Genomic DNA, 14,024 nt, shown 5'->3' with positions numbered 1-14,024 from the left:
TATTCTGTTACTATCTGTCCTTGGCTCCCCGAGGATGGGGGCCCTTGGCACGGGCCCCGTGTGCCCTTATGGTAAAGACGGTACTGTACAGAACCGCTTATTTTGTAAAACCTTTGCGCAAAACTTTTGAAATTGCATAGACAATAGGCAATAAGCCGATCCTCAATTAAATAAAAGTACGATTGCGTTCAAAGATACCTAAATGAAACAACGCACCGAAAGTATCTGCCACCCTTGAATACTTTTCCAAATAGAGATATAAAAGTATCTATCGTCGGGGTCCGGGATATATCTTTTTTTGTTAAGCTATTAGATAAGTAGGTAAACTACACTTCACGCGTTCTACTACTTGTACTACAGAGAAAGAATAACAAGAACGTAACACAAGCTTAATTTTTTATATTAATTATTTTATTACCACCTTCGATGATCAGATTTATAAGTACTTTAATAGAACTCGTCACTACTGTTTAGTGTTTACCTGACGCAATAAATTTAGTTTTAGAACAACAGACCTAACTTTTTAAAGTCCAAACTAACTTTCGCCCGGGCGAGATCATTATCAAATCTGAATGAAGGACGACTCGACCTTAAAACGCTGACCTAAAATGTAAATAGCTATTACAATACATGTTAAATAATGATTACAAGGCGTTCTCTTAATAGCCATTCGTTAAACTCAAAGATACTCAGCGTCAATCATTTTATTCCTTGGTAATTTAAATTAATATTGGTTTTGTTTAATTTAGCGAAACATGTAAGTAAATAAATTTGTAATGTAAGTGTTCGCTCAGTATGTTTATAATAAGCTATGATGGGGTGATTTTAGGCAAGGTGATGGTGGAGGACGAAATCGGGGTGGGTGGCGGGGGGAAAGGTCTGAGTGAGGCAGCGTCGAGTACCCTCACTGTTTCTCTGGGTCGCTTCACGGGCGCACGCTCTTAGCCCGGACAGTTCGCTCGCGACCGTGCGGACGAACCGCAATGTAGTTTCACCCAACAGTAACAGAACAAGCCTCAAACTGTTTTCAACTTTTTCAAAAGTTGTTAAAAAATTATCGGGTGCCCCAGGAGACGCGTCCCAGGCTGGCAGTTCAGGTGAGTGGTCGGAGTTTATATATGTGGCGCGTACTCCGTCGGCACGCCGCGAGGGCGCAGACGAAGAGCGTAAAAGTTTGAGCTCGGCGTGAGGCGGGCGCGGTGGCGTCGCAACAGGTAGGGCGGTATCGAGCGAGATACGCTCACTTTTACTTTACGTTTAGGCAGCGTGATCCCGGGCTGGCCCATAACCGCCATTTTATCTCGTCCGCCGTTTGGCCACAGTACGACACGTTTATTTATTAGTAATCAGTAAGGCTCCCGGCTACGGAGCTTCTTACTGAGGGCCTCACAAATAACGGTGATTAATTTATAAACCCCCTTTTGTTAGTGGGTCGAGTGCCCAGATTGCAGGCATTTTTGAGTCAGCACTTTGAAGGACATGGAATGACTGCAAGATGTTGGTTGATAGTACCTGGGTTATCTATTATTTTGAAGTGATCCTCTGATGATATAGTATAGGTATTATAAATTATAATATAATTATTTCTGTAACAAGTTTTAACAAAATAACAGTTTTAAATATCGAGGTCTAATTATTACACGTTAGACTGTGATAAAATGAAATTGCACTGCGAATTAAATTTGAAATTTCATACAATTGAGAACAAAATAGATAAATATATATTTTGGATGATAAAATCAATATCAATAGGAATGCCTATTATGAGTTTACACTGTAAAAAAAATTCTAAATATACTCTAACTGCTAGCATTCGTTTTTAGTCGTAAGTATTATTAAATTCACGCATATATCTTAACCCTTTACCAGGCGAACGGATACTCCCACATCTTATATCGGTTACCACAGTCAGGTTTTAACTCCAAACCTCCTACAAAATATTTTGTCAATCCCTGAAAATAGTATTTTATGATATTTATTCACAACACGCTTCTAAATCGCGTAATATATCTTTGGCAGCCGTTTATATTCACTTGAACTCTAATTTCAGTAAACTACGGAGAAATTCGAACACTTTCCTTAATTTCTATGAAACAGAAGTACATAGGTCGAACAATTTTTTGATATTTTGTAGATTTTGAGTGTTGAAAGGTAATGTAATCGTAAACATTGCTAAATATTCATGCATTATTGTGTATGACCAGAATTTGGATGTGGGTTGACATTATCCCATGGCCTTATTAGAGTTTAACTGTGCGGTAGCTATTCTTCCCATGGCCCGGTAAATTGTCTCGTCATGTCATTAAAACTCACGTAAGTAATAAAACTGTTTTTGTGTTCAACCTAGAGCGATTCAGTGATTGATATAATGTTTCGTAGTAGATTTGGAGTTAAACCCTGACTATGATAACCGATATAAAATGTGGGAGGAATATATCCCTTCGCCTGATCGAGAATATAATAAGAGAAAATCGAGTATGACAGTTAATTACTTAGACAGGCGATGGGATAACCGTAACCCGCATTTTTATTTCTGGTTTAAAGGAACATCTCCGACTTTCGTAAATATTTTTTTTACAAGGCGTTCAATAACACAAGTAACAGTATATACAGTACGTATGAAGATACGCTAGTTCTTAGGGGCCTGGTAAAGGGTTTATTCTTAAAGATGCATGTCTATTTATTATAGAGACGCTCTATAAAATTTGTAGCCTAACTTTTTTAAATTACCTATTGGAAATTTTGGTAGATTTTACACAGGTGGGCCAAAAATTTTGCACTTTTGAAAAATTGACAGAAAGAAAACTATACAAGATATTCTTAATTTAATTTATGCTTTCTGACAACAATTTAATGTATTTTTTTTGCTTATGCATATTTAATGCAGATGGATCGAATTACATCATATCCGTCTCGTCGTTGGCACTCCTGAAATCGACTATATTAACTTTGGAAAACTTACACATGCTGCGGGGGATCACGGCTATCGCATCGTTAATGTTGTTTTAATTGGGGTATTGTCATTAGTTTACTAAGCTACACTTTACTCTTCAGACATCCCCACAGAAAAATCACGAGGTGTAAGGTCTGGGCCTGAGTTGAAAATAATCAAGGAAATAACGTTACTGCCACTTCAGCAGAATACGTGAAGATGTCGTGAGAGTTTTGGTTCCACAGTTGCACGAATTTGAAGGATATAACAGCAGGCCATAGATGCAACAAGATGAGGCACCATGCCATATGGCGAACATGAGTTTACTGGAATTACTGGCAGTCCAAAAAATGTTTCCCGACAAATTGATTTCTCGCAAAGGTAACATCCTTCTACCCTCCAAAAAGCCCAGACCTTACATTCTTTTTTCTGTGGGGATATCTAAAGAGGCGAGTGTACCGTACCTTAATAAACTGATGAAAATACCCCAATTAAAACAGAACATTCACGGTAAGGTACCTACGATCCCCCGATGCAAGTGTCAGAGAGTTTTCTAAAGTTCACACAGTCCATTGCAGGAGTGCCAGCGAGGAGACGCAGGTCATCTGAATGATGTAATTTGTTAAAAAATAAATAACATTAAATTTTTGTCAGGCCGAAAAAATTAAATAGAGAATAACATTTATAGTATTCATTTTTTTTAAAGTGCAATAAATTTTGGCCCATTCTGTATAATTCGGTCTCTATAAAAATTACTTCAAGATTTGCTTTTTAACAAGCTTTTATTAGGTCGACCTGTATGTAACTATGTAATGGAATCTAAGGTAACTAATTTAACCATCTTCCAAGGATCGTAGCGTCATGAAAATTGGCAGCTGTATGTAGTTCTGATGACAATACAATAATATGGTACTGTCGAACTGATCTGATGATGGATACAGGAGGTGGCCATAGGAACTCTGTGATGAAACAACGCAACCTAATTGTGTTAGGGGTTTTTAGAATTGTCTCGATGAGTATTAGTTGTCTGTCGTAAGAAAAGTACAGTCAGCGATAAAAGCTCGTATCAAAAATGAAATTTTTGCCAAAAACTTATTATATTAGCATGGGCATGTTTTTTTAGGAGTAATTCTCAAAAAAGTGGCATCTTAACCTGTCATCGAGTTTTTGAATTTAATGTATGTTTATTTGCTCTTTTTCATATGAAACAAAAATGTACCTAGATAAACTAAAACAATGTTTATCGAGGCCAAGTCATTATTTTTATTTAAATTTAACACTTATATTTATAAAAAATAAAGAGTAGCACTTTTCACTGTAACCTGTCTTGTCCAAAAGCATCGCTCTTCCAGTTTTAGTTCTTTAGGTTTTATAAGCACCAATTTATGTAAATAAAATATCATGCTATATAATAACATAAACAATACCTTTTAAAATGTACATTGCACGGGCCTTATATATATTGTTTTACAACAATATTCACGCACGAAGTTTGTCCAAGGATATTTTCACTGTAACCTGTACATCCGCGGTATTGCATCTGACTCATACACAGAAAATTTTATTTAGATCATAACTATGGCAAAATATTAGGTAAGTATCAAGCTAACCACCGTAGGGTACCAGTAGTACCATCATGTAGAGTAGTCAGTCATCATCAGTAGTTTCGTAGAGACAAGTGGTTAAAGGCAGGATTCTGGGGTTTGTAACGGAATGTCAACTTTAACTTGTCTCGATTATTTTACGAATTTGGTATGGGGCCTAATGTAATAATATCATTTTAATATTTTATGAATGTATATTCATCTATGCTAAAAGTGAGACATTTGTATTATTATCCGTTCGAGAGAAAAAATAAACATATAAGTATTTTTCACTGTAACCTGCTTAACTTTAACCTGTGTTCAATGTACGGGTTATTGTATGTCTTGGAAATAACTTCTTCATGTTCCGTTCTCTTTTGAAAATTTGGGGTACTTGAAGTAGTAAAACATATTTTTCATTCTAAAAAGTAAAAAACCTAAAAAAATTTTTCATTAACTTTAACCTGTCGGTGCCACTTTCTTGAGAATCACTCTTAGAATGTTTGTCAATTGCCTGTAAAAATTATTTTGCATTTGAATATAGCTAATTCAAGCTATTCAGCTTTGAGTTTTTATGTTATTTATTTTGATGTTGTAGGATTCTGTGATATTGTATGTTGGTATTCGTTCTACTGATACTGGTTAGCAATATGTAATCATACTACATACCTTTATGAGGCCTGGACGTTAGTGAGATGACGATTCACTCATTGCTGGTGTCCTACTTTATTACCTACATATAAAATTAGTTTCACCTGATTATCCACCTGGTTTCTTCTGATTCATAGTCGCCTCCATACCTCCCCTTATAGCGACCCCATTCCTCACACTATTAAGTTTACCATAAGTTCATATTATCCATCAACAATTTCCCCGGATCACTGTTCACTCTGAATACTTATATACGTTAGTCCCAATTTACAGGAGACACATCATTACTCTAATAACACCATAAGAAAGCCGTTGAATTGATCCCAAAGCAAAATTCTCCCTCGGTAGATCTGTTCGCACATAACCTCCTTTACTTACTGTCGTTCGGCGTCTACCCTCTTGTCTTTCCCTTAAAAAATCACCATAACCTAGAAGCGGTTATTTAACTTAAACGTGACTGCGAGCGCCATCTACTCCAAGACGCTGGCAACTATTACCCGGTTCGCGATGTCGCGACAACTTACCTAGCTGTATTAAATAATACCATTTCGTCGGTATAATTACCACACCATGTACTACGAGCATAAGCGCGTATTTTATACCATATTTCTACAAAAAATGGCACGGTGTTAATTTATCAGTCATACAAGTTTATTTTTGTGTGACTGTTGCATTTTTGAACTCAAAATTAATTACCTATTGTATTGAATGTTGGTCCCTATACCAGTTAATTTTTATCTATATATAGTAGCTTACACGTAAAATGTTTATTAATTTAGGAATTTCGGCACATTAATTTGTTTAGGAATATAACGTTTAAGTTCTAAAAATACGGTAAAAACATATTGCTTCAATTATTTTTTTAATTAAGCCCAACCATCATTCGACGCGAATGGTATAAATATAGTGTTTTATAACGTTGATTCATTAGCAAAGAACAAAATAAACAATGTTAATGTTACCCCACCTTACCTTACAACAAACTGTGTCAAAATAAACAATGTTAGTGTTACCCCACCTTACCTTACAACAAACTGTGTCAAAATAAACAATGTTAGTGTTACCTTACCTTACAACAAACTGTGTCAAAATAAACAATGTTAGTGTTACCCCACCTTACCTTACAACAAACTGTCTCAAAATATTAAAATGTTAATATCCAGAGAGGAAAATGAGGATACGTTTGTATGAAAATGCGATTTCGCGCGGCCGCAGTGTATCCTCTTATCATTTGATCATGTTACATACCTAACTATATGTGACGTTCCACGGCAAAAGGTACCTTATGGCGGCTGGCGCTTACGTCGCATAGCGCCGTAATAATATTGGAGCGACGTTGATAATAGCGTAAGCGCCAACCGCCATAAGGTACCTTTACCCGTGAGGCGTCACATATAACTGACAGCAATCTGACTAACTACTAACATAAATATTATTTAAAACACACTCCATTCACCAAATGCCTTGAATCTAAATAAAAAACTTAAATAAATGAGAAAAATAAAACGGCTACAAATATAATGACCACCAAAAAATACTTTGGTACCCTAAATAAAAAAATCATGCTTACCAAAAAAAAATACTGAACACCAAAAAAATAAGGCCTAAAAATACAAAAGTACCACCGGTTTAATTACGCCTGCCCTTCAAATTGTATTCAAATACCAAATATATTGAATGATCACCAAAACTCATTAATGATCACCAAATCTTGAAGACCAAATTAATGCGATATTTTCACCTAAATAAACCACTATGATTACAAAAAAATGTATACATATTACCAAATAAAGTAAATTGATGCCAAAATTACTAGCCCCTCCCGCTCAAACCCCCGTACCCCGCACCGCATACCTACCTAACCTAACCTACTTTTCTAGTAGCATTTTGTTATGCTACTAGAAAAGTAAAAACATGCATTTTTGGGTTTTCCGAGCAAAGCTGTGTTTATCTCATACCTTTAAACGAGCAATTCTTGTATATATGTATATATTTATATACATATTTCGGCGATCTCAGAAACGGCTCAAACGATTTCGAAGGCTGAGATACGCGTCATACTCGTGAACGGGTGCTGTTTGTGGAGACTGGTCTGTTTAAGCTAACATGAGCTAACACGAGGTAATTAGTAGTGTGTGTTACAAGGGATCAAAATGATATATTTCCGTCAAGGGCGTACATTAAATCCTAAATGAATCCTGAGCGTAATGAGGGATTCAAGTGTTAACGCCCAAGACGAAATAATTTTGATACCGTGTGACACATACTGCTTTTCACATCAACTATGAGCAAAATAAAAAAATAAATAAATGAGGAAATTATCATGTATCAAAACACTATTTAAGCTAAAAAAAAATTGTATGTAAAAATGAAAAAGATGTGTCCTAGAACAGAAAAGTACAACTTTGATCCCTCCTAGCAGGTAAGAAAAGTGCCACTTTGATCCCTCCTAGCGGGGAAGAAAAAGCCCTTTTTCGAATAGGTGATGTGAAAAATACTTAGTAACTTTATTTTTGAGTTTAATTACACTGAGACGCCTCATTCTGCTCTCGTGTGTTACTTTTCTCTTAATGAATGTGTTAATTATACAGGATATTGACTCTTGGAGACCCTATACATCTCTAAGGATAATTTGATAAACTATACAATCTTATAGTTCTGACACCTAGAGACATTTACACCTCTAAATATTATGTTTTTTTTTGTATTTGTATCTGTATTTTTTTTATATTAATATTATAGGTTTTATTATGTAATTCGACATTAAGAGACCATATACATCTCTAAGTAATTGTAATACTGGGAATGTTGGGTTTTTGTGCTTCGGCGGTCCCATGGTTTTACAAATATTGGCGCTATTATCGCCTTATACAATGCATTAGTCCGCAGTAGGCTTGAGTGCAACGCAGTGATCTGGGCACCCCATGAAGCGAAATATAAGTTAATGGTGGAGCGTATCCAGAACAAGTTTATTCGTTTTTTGTACTGGCGGAAATACGGTGTATACCCTTTCTACCCCTTAATGTATCCGACTTTATTTGTGCTTGGCATGGTAGGGTACAACGAGCTGCGGGTGCGCAGGGAACATATATTTTTAAGCTACTCAGGGGCAAATTGTACAATAGTCAGGTATTGAGTTACGTGTGTGTCTATGTACCCGATAGGTATGTGTGGCGCCGGTGTCGGCCGCGACTGCTGGCCGAGCCGCGCGGGCGCACCAACCTGCTAGGGCTGGCGCCACTGACGCGCACTGTGCGGATCCTCAATAGAATAGCGGAAAATATTGACATATTCTCATGTTCTTTGAATGAATTCACAATATCAGCATTGTAAATATTATGTTATAGACGAAATGACATACTTTAGATATTTTTATTAATAGTTACACTATTGTCTTAGGTTTACCTGTAAAAATAGTTGTGGAAAAAAAAATACGTTAGTTTGAATTGTTAGTTGTATATTATAAAATTGTTGATGTATTGTTATTATTTATGACTATATGTAAATTCAATGTTGTCGTGTAAAAGTGCCCTTGTGGCCTATTTGCTGAATAAATCTTGAAGTTTGATGAAATTTTCTATATGGGGGTTTTCGGGGGCCAAAAATCGATCTAGTTAGGCCTTATCTCTGGGAAAACGCGCATTCTTGAGTTTTTATGTTTTCCGAGCAAAGCTCGGTCTCCCAGATATTGAATATTATACGTTTATTTATGATTAACAACCCTTAACCGCTTACATAAATGCAATATGAGCATATACTTACTAAGGCATGTATTACGGGGAGTGTTCTGAGGAATTTTTTGGAGTAATCCCTGCCACGTCTTTCCGTCAGCGCTCTACGCGACAAAATTTCTATCTTCACCATCTTAGATGGTTGGCAGTCCTTATCCTTAACTCAACTGTGCGTTTCTCCAGAAACTTCCTGCCTGGCACGGCTAAACTATGGAATGATCTGTCGCCTGCGGTATTTCCGGACCGATACGACCTTCAAACCTTTAAGGAAAGACTGTATTTCCATCTTAAATTCCGGCAGCGCACTTACAACCCCTTTAATTTTTACTTAGAATGAATTTGCCTTTCAACCACCAGACCTGGTACCAGCATGATGGTGCTCCGCCTCATATCGCTGATCAAGTGCGGAATCCATTACGTGAAATGTTCTAAAATCAGTGGTCCCACGTTCGCCTGATCTCACATCACTTGTTTTTTTCTTTTGGAGGTGGGTAAAGCAATTGGTTTTTATAAAAGAATCAAGAACTCATGAAGAAATTTAATAAAATCAAGCGTCGTATTCGTCAACAGCCTTTACATTTCAAATGACATTATGACATTTCTAAACGTACTGGTGCTCGACGCGGTCCCAGTACATGTCACGTGTACGTGTACGTGACACGTGTGTGTGTCACGTATTCGCCGACATATATGCATATATAACATTAAAAATATATAATACGAGTTATATCCGTAATAGCGATTTATTGAGAAGCCTACAATAGCTGCAATATAAAAAGATATGAAAAGCACGCGGTAATTGGATTTTCCGATGCATTAGAGGAAGAGCTGTAAGTAATAATAGTTCCACGTCATTTTATATTACTTGTAGTAGCTAATAAGACAGACTGTTGTAATCTCTAGCTACATTTTATTTCATTGTTTATGTTTTATTAACCTGGCGGTAAAAACGTGCTACTTACAATCCGGAGGTCGCGGGTCATATAGGTATTTTCGAAACTTATGTAACATTATTTACCAGTTGCTTTCGGTGAAGAAAATTGACATTCTTAGTTATTGGTACTAATAATAATTTTGTATATTATTTTTATCTACTTATTTACCACATTATTTCAAACAATGATACACAAAATGTAAAACAATAATAAAAAAATAATATAAACGTAGTATACCCTGTATTTTACATTATATATAAAATAATCTAAATTCTAAGATTAAAAGTAAGTAATTTATATAACAATGAGCACACATGGCCAGACTTTGTAATTACTTTAATCGTTTTAAACTGCCACATTATTGCTGTTAGCTCTTGTACTATAAGATATTCCGCGTGCGCTTTAAATTATTTGATTTCCTATCCACAATGATATTACTTACTTTGCCGTGGATTTCAATTTTGAGTAAGTATGGGTAATCATTCTGTAGTAAAGTGAATTTGAGGATTATATATGGTAGACACTAAGCATATATGTATTCTAATAGGTAAGGTACATATTAATTGAATTGAAATTGAATTGGCAAATGGGTTAAATAATTAATTACTTACCTATTCTCGTAGATTGTGGTTAATTTGACCTAAAACACGCAACAAGTGGGCGTGTAGCTCCCTTGAGTACAAAATTAATGCAACAGAAAACCCACTCGTACTTAGCCTTTCAAATAAACACATTATTTGGTTAAGTTAAGAGACTGGGTCTACCGTCCAGTGGCGCCCTTATTAGAATTGTGTTGTCTAATAAACCAATTAATTTCTGTATAACAATATTAATATATACTGAATATTAATATTGTTGTCCTACTGATTCCCCAACTTTTGGTTTTGGCACATAGTTTTAATTTAAATAAAATTAACTTAAAAATATTTACGTAGAATCGTAGATGGACTTCTTATACGGTTTCTCTTACCCCGAGAAAAATAAAGTATGTTTCCCTTATCCCACCTGACCTTACTGATTAATACATAAATTAATTGGTTTATTAGAAAACACAACTCCCCCAATGATGGCGCCACTGGAGGGTCGATGCAGTCTTAAGCAACACCACATACTGCTCCATGTAATGTTTAATGCAAATCAATGATACTCGTATTTTATCATGTAAATACGAATGTAGTACCTACTAGAGTTTAGGTACTGTTAGTGTCCTAAACTTAAAAAAAAACCCTATGATATAAATTTAGTCGTAGGTATTATAATGTGATTTAAATACAAACTTATACATTTATTTATTTTAAGACTGCCTACTTTTAAGGATTTAGGTCAGAATTTTTTTTTTCACATCACATAATCAGAAAATTGATTTTTCTTCCCTGCCAGGAGGGATCAAAGTGGCACTTTTCTGTTCAACGACATTTCATTGCTAGTTTAAAATATTAATATAATTAACTATGAACATCGTATGTACAGCCTGGCAAAAAAGAGTAGAAATTTTAAAGTGCCAACACTGTAGTGTCAACACTAAGATTTTTTTATTTTCCTCATAGTTGATGTGAAAAGCAGTATGTGTCACACGGTATCAAAATTATTTCGTCTTGGGCGTTAACACTTGAATCCCTCATTACGCTCTAGATTTTACTTTAGAACTACGTTCGGGATTCTATTGTCGAATCCATCGCTTCATTCAGGATTCAATGTACGCCCTTGACGGAAATATATCATTTTGATCCCTTGTAACAAAAACTACTATTTCTTTGGCAAACATTTAATTTTTGGTAAGTACAAGCTTTTATCGCTGACTGTACCTTTCTTTCCACAGGCAACTAATACTTATTGAGACAATTCTAACAACCCCAAACAAAATTAGTTGTGCGTTGTTTCATCACAGAGTGTCCATGCCCACCTCCTGTCTCCATCATTAGATCAGTTCCATGTCATGATAATATTGCATTATCATCCGATTTACATATGTAGGTAAAAAACGTGAACGTGGTCTTAGGTATTTATTTCAATTTTTATTCAAAATTTCAGCTCTATCGGAAATTGGGTCAAATTTAGATTTAAAAATATACTCGTAGTACCTATAACAAAAATGTTGTTATCGCCTATTGCCATGTTATTTAACATGACCATAATACGATTGCCTCACCCTAGACCTATTGTCATCATGATAACTTTCAAATTTACTATGATGTAGGTAAAAGACAACCCAAAGCAAAACTTGCTTTTAAACGCTATTTTGTAATGACAACGGCAATAAGTACAAAATATGAGCTCGTTAATAGGGTAATTACCTATGATGAGCTCATTGTGACAAAATTTCATCAACTTTTATTACATTTACTTTCCCGAGTAGTCCATAGGTATTTAATGTCAGCGGCGATTAAAATAATTGAACGTTATACAGCGTGACCTTAGCCATTGGACAAACCCTGAAATCCCACGTAGGGTTACTTCTAAGAAATGCTGTAACGGTAATATTTTTTTAATTAGAACAAAAGATAAAAAAATAAATCAAACAAAAGTTATTTCCAATAATCGACAATAAAAAGAAACATACTGTATTAATCATTGGCAGTCCTTTTGACAATTTGTTTGAAAATGTGGAGCAATGATGACATTTGTCAAAAGTCAGAATCTTATTAATGTCATAAATAAAAAAGATAATCAAAACGGTCGAAGAAGGTTTCATACTATTTATTACCTCAGGAGCTACTAACACATACAGGTTGCTCCAAAGTAAAAAAAAACGTAATTCGTTAATTTCTTCGTAACCGCTACAACGATTGCTATGATACTTTGTATACTGGTTCTAAATACCCTAATGCATATGTACATTTCGGCTTTGTCCAATGGCTAGGGACATCCTGTATAAACCATTTCAATTTTTCTTTATTGAGCTAAATGTTAGCGACAGTACGTTTGTCCTTAAATTTGTGTCAAGTATTTCATTATTTAGTACGGTCAGCCAAGTGGTAATCCACTTTCTTGGCTGACTATACATCCTTTCTTTATTCCACATTGTTATTAAAGTAGTCAAATGTTACTAAATATATTTACCCTAACACTATTTGCAAAACTAAAATCACTATAGTAAAAAGAAACCTTATATACAATAGTGCTCCTTTAATATTATATTTCCTGTTTACTCGCCGACTTTTCTAGTTTAGGTATCCTACGAGTGACAACTTGGACAATAAGGCCTTGGGAAACAAAATAATATTTTGCCTCTAAACACCTTTATCGCGAGAGAGAAACGAACCAGTCACAGGATATCTGCTTTTGTTAAGGTATAAGCGGCTTAAAAACCTTTGTTTTGCCGTGTGCGCGTGATAACTTCGAAACTGCACACTACGGCCATGCAGGAGAGATACAGCACTCAAGAGTGAGTTTAACGTTTTGTGTGACTACATAGACATTCGCGAAAAATGTCAAAAGCGGCAAGCGGCTGAAATACAAGAGCAAATTCCGACGTGACCGTATTATTTCGACACTCTCAAAAGAATCGAAATTTATAGGGTAAGGTGGTGGTACTGGTGCTCGACACGGTCCCAGTACATGTCATCTTGAAACTTAAGTCATTGTCAATAGAGGTGACAGCAGGGTGTCATCTATTGGGCATTAGCATGTCGAGCACTAGTACCGCCACCTTACTTCCCGTTGACATACAACTATGAAATTTGGCAAGTAATATTGTCTTACACTACAAGTACAGCGAAAAATGTAAAAACTAAATTTATACGGAACGTTCGGTAGGCGAGTCCGACTCGCTCGTGGCCAGTTTTTTTTTATCAAAAGAGAGGCAGAAGATTTACTTACAAAAATATTTTTTTACAAAATAATGTGATAAGGTAGAAAACAACACGTGTCAATCACTTATTATACTTAATAACTAATAATCTACCTAAAAATAGCACTCTTTTTATGTGCACGTGTGAAGAAAATATTTAATAGGTAGTTACTTGTCCATAAGATTAGTTACCAAAAAATATTTGCGCATATGATCACAGAGAAGTTAATTTTTAAAAATTGACCAACAGCTCTTCGGTTTTTAAAGCCATTCTTTATTTAATTAGAATTTTTAAAAGATACCTTGTAAGTCAGTTTACAAATTCCATAATTCTCAAGGGTAATGATATTACCTAAATACCTAAGTCTTGTATACATGCTTGGCACATTGAATAAGTAATTA

At 35.4% G+C, this 14,024-nt stretch overlaps 1 protein-coding gene across 1 annotated transcript in view; it reads left to right on the top strand.

Annotated features, from left to right (window-relative positions):
- Window positions 1-14,024, top strand: part of LOC134803930 (SCY1-like protein 2) — a 383,486-nt gene that overhangs the window by 261,298 nt on the left and 108,164 nt on the right. The window contains exon 2 of the mRNA XM_063776750.1: window positions 763-1,097. The gene's annotated coding sequence lies outside the window, so the exon portion shown is untranslated. The remainder of the gene's footprint in view (window positions 1-762; window positions 1,098-14,024) is intronic.

Source organism: Cydia splendana, chromosome Z (genome assembly GCF_910591565.1).
Source record: "Cydia splendana chromosome Z, ilCydSple1.2, whole genome shotgun sequence".
NCBI classification, from domain to species: domain Eukaryota; kingdom Metazoa; phylum Arthropoda; class Insecta; order Lepidoptera; family Tortricidae; genus Cydia; species Cydia splendana.
Note: the sequence above shows the minus strand (reverse complement) of the source record. Positions and strands in the feature narration are given on the sequence as shown.